The sequence below is a fragment of the Nelumbo nucifera genome, chromosome 6 (assembly GCF_055504915.1).
Source record: "Nelumbo nucifera cultivar China Antique chromosome 6, China Antique-T2T, whole genome shotgun sequence".
NCBI classification, from domain to species: Eukaryota; Viridiplantae; Streptophyta; class Magnoliopsida; order Proteales; family Nelumbonaceae; genus Nelumbo; species Nelumbo nucifera.
Genome location: NC_142654.1, coordinates 63,682,302 through 63,686,256, shown reverse-complemented (window position 1 = coordinate 63,686,256; position 3,955 = coordinate 63,682,302). Strand labels below are relative to the sequence as shown.

The 3,955-nt window shown below is 43.8% G+C and overlaps 1 pseudogene; it reads left to right on the top strand.

Moving 5' to 3' along the window:
• The first annotated feature begins 397 nt into the window (after nt 1-397).
• On the top strand, nt 398-880 carry LOC104587124 (auxin-responsive protein SAUR64 pseudogene; annotated as a pseudogene).
• Nucleotides 881-3,955: the final 3,075 nt, after the last annotated feature.

Here is a 3,955-nt window from a genome sequence, read left to right as displayed (position 1 = left end):
TAGGATTTATGAGCTGGAACTGAGTTGATTGGACCTAGTATGTTGGAAAATTGTAAGGGATAGGAAAATTGAGAATCAAGTCATGAATGTAATGGTCCTACTACTTTCATGAATTTATATATGGTTATGACTTAACAACATCCAAACATGTTCACCTCTACAATGTCAGATCAGTCCTACCAAAATTTCACATGACTTAATTTGTTTCCCATGCAACCTAACACAAAGGAAAGATACTGTTGCATGGTTTTGTCTCCTCTGGCAATTATATATAACTGAGCTATTCCCATTTTCTTCTCCATCAAACAAATTTCCTCAGCAACATATTCCTTATTAGCAAACAAATTTCATCTTTTGTTGCTGAAGCTCTCTTTTAATCAAGTTTGCATTACAAGTCATGGTTAACTACAAGAAACTCATTACCATGGCAAGAAAGTGGCACAAGTTAGCTGCAATGGGTAGGATTAGAATCTCATCACCAACAGCTGACATGCAGAGAGATGCGGACAAATGCAGCAAATTGGTGGCCAGTAAGGGCCATTTCGTAGTGTACACTAGCGATAAGAGACGTTTTGTTATTCCATTGGCATATCTCAGCAATCCTATCTTCATAGAATTACTCCGAATATCTGAAGAGGAGTTTGGACTACCAAGCGATGGGCCTATCACACTGCTTTGCACAGCAGACTTTGTTGAGAAAATCATCAATTTGATGCAAAGGCATCCGTCTAAAGATTTAGAGAAGGCTGTCCTAGCGTTTCTCACCACTTGTCGTTGCTCATTATCTTCACCTCTCTTTCAAGAATCAAATAACCCACCTACTCTTTTATTGGATTTTAAAGCAAATTTCGTGACCAATGGAGACCGGATCTCTAATTAATACTTGATCATTTGTACATGACCAACGGTTTTCACGGCTGTCTCCGTTCTTTTCGTCTTCTCTAGACCCCCTCTATTGGGGTCGGCTTTGCCCTCCAGACGCTTGTCAGCCAAGGATTCTTTGACAACGATGTACTTCTACGCCTTTTTAAAAAATTCTGCCTTGTTCTTCGGTGATGTCTTGGCGAAGAACCACTTGAGGGGTCTGGGTTGGAGGCTGTTGATGGATCAATGCATCAAGACCGAGGGGTCAAGGTCACATACCTTGAGTTTTTCTTTCTTGAAACAGTCAACGTAGGACCGCAGACTCTCGCCACACTTTTGTCGGATGGACATGAGGGAGACAACAGTCTTTTGGCACCGTCGGTTGCTGACAAAGTGGGAGAGAAAAAGGTTGGAGAACTATTCCCACTGGCTGATGGAGTGAGGGGGGATCCTTGAGAACCATCGGCGGGCTGCCCCCTTGAAAGTCGCCAGGAAAGCTTGGCATGCCAAGGCGTCGGAATATTAGTATAGGAGTATTAGCACTCAGAAGCTTTCTAGGTGGTCGTCGAGGTCAATAGTTCCATCATACATTTCTAGTGTGGGGTCCTTGAAGTGGGGTGGGAGGAGCTCCGAGGTGATAGAGTCGGTGAAGGTGTCCATTCTGTTGGACGAGGGGTTTTCATTGGCGGAGGCATGACCTCGGCCCCACCTTACTTACTGGAGTTGATCTGTGCTAGGAGGTTGAGAATCCTTCTGTCAATGGGGGCTTGGGCCTCGTCTTGGTCCTCTTGGGCGCGGAATGGATCGGCCCGGTTTTTGGAGTGTTCTGATGCGGTCACGTCTTGATTTCTTTGGTCCTGTGAACATCAGAAAAATACCTCCGCTGGCTGTTCACTTCATGGCTGAAGTTATGGAGTCGCCACCCATCAAAATGCGCAACTGGGAGTAATGGGCCTCTTGGATTTAAATTTTAAAACTCATTTAGAATTAGCAGTGACTCCATACCAATCAACTAGGACAAGGCCCATATGGGCAAATTGAGAGAGAGAGAGAGAGAGAAGGAAGGGGTTAGGCACCCCTCTCTCTTGTTAGTGTGAGCGCTGGTTTCCCTATTTTCCTTTGGATTTGATGTGAGGAGCTGGGTTCACAGTGATTTGAGAGGATTCAGGAGCTTCTCTCTTCTCCTCCAAACCAACCCCCTTTTGGATGCAGGGGTCTGAGCAAAAGGATGAATTCTCAACCCTTTTCTATCAAGGCCCCACCTTCAGACTCAACTGGCTGGTTCATAGGGCAAAAAGAAACGCTTCAAATCCTCTTGGATGTTGAGGAAGGTTCTTACATTCAACTCAAACTTTGCACAAACACCAAACTAACACAAGTATTAACAGAGAAATACTTCATATAAAGTTAAAGGAGATGAGATAAAATGAATACCTCTTGTAACTTGAAGACTGACGATGCTGCTGAACTCGTATGCAGAGGTTTTGTGTATGGTTGGGCTTTTGGTGCTGTAGAAACCCTAACTCGGGGATGGCAAGGTAGTTGGATCGAGGGCTCTAGTAGCGGCACTGAAATCCGGTGGAGATGGTAGGAATGACTGATGTATTCAGTATCTAGGGTAAAGGACAAGAATCCTCTCGGTTTCTCTCTTTCCTCTTGATTTCCCTCTCTCTTCTTTGCTCTTTCTCTCTCTCTTTTCTCAAAAAAAGGGAGAGTTCTTTCACCCTTGAAGCTCTCTCTCTCTCTCAACTCTCTGCTCTCACCTCTTTCTTTCTTTTGGTTTCTCTCTCTTTCTAGTGCTCTCAGCTCTCCCTCTATCATTTTTTCCTGTCTGGTTCTCTTAGCTCTCCCTTTCTCTCTATCGTTTTTCTCTCTGTTTTCTTCTCTCACTTGAGCTCTCTCTCAAACTTCTCTCACTCGAGCTCCATCCCCCCTTCTCCCTCTTTTTCTCCTCTCTTCCTTTCTACCCTGCTCTCTATCTCTCCCTCTCTCCTCAGAAAAATGGGAGATCTCTTTCTCCCTTGAATCTCTCTTTCGATGCTTGCGGCACTCGCCTAATTCTTAAATTCGACAGCTCTAAGGAAAAACCCTGAGAGTTGCTTCTTGTCTATTCGAAGAGACCCCCCTTTTCAATCTCTCTTCTTCTCCCCGATTGGGAATAGTGCCTTCCCTTTTATAATTGAAAGGAAGGGGGTTTCTAAACAAAAAAACCGAGAGGAAGGGGGTATTTAGGTGGGTAGGTTAGGGTTTGGGGGCAGTATCACTAGGTCGGTATCTTTAAGGGGGTAAATTGAGGGAAGAAGGGTAACTTGGTATTTTGGACACTTGGGGTAACTTGGGAATCAGGTTAGGGGTAGTTCGGGTAACTTTAGTCAAGGGTATTTTAGTAATTTTGGTAGGAGGATACTTGGGAATTAGGTCAGGGGTAATTTGGGAATTGGTTAAAGGGGTCATTTTGGTAATTTTGGTAGTTCGGAAGAGGAGTGGGAGAGGATTATACCTGATACAGAGAAATACTATCTCCCAATGGAGGTGTTCACGCCCAAGGAAGGATCCAAAATCTGCTCCCACTGAAGATGGCACAGTGAATGATGGAGCAGAATCGGCAATGTTCTTCAAAAGAACTTGACCATTCGCAAGAATCAATTGGATGGCTTGTGAGTACAGCTCCAATCAATCTTTTCCCAAAAGATTGAAATCAAGATCCTATCTTGATTGCTCCCAAGAACTGGAGATCGAACTGAAGGAATGGCAATGGCAGGAAGGTGGCGGCAGAAGAGAATTCGCAGTATGCAGGAAATCTCTTAATCTCTCTTTCTTAAAGAGAAGAATGCTATTGTTGTTATTGTGTTTTTCAAGGCTGCCGCCCCCTTCCCCTTTTATAATCTTAAAGGGATCAGCTCCTAATCAGATTAGGAGTTGCTAATCCAAATCATATTTGGGTTAGAAGTCCCTTAGTGATAAGGGATAATCCTTATCTTATCTGCAGATCAGATCAACTGTCTCCTAATCTAATTAGAAGGTTTCCATATCTAAATCTTATTTAGATCTTGGACTCTCTGAGTGGATAGGGTCTAAGCCCAATCCTTTT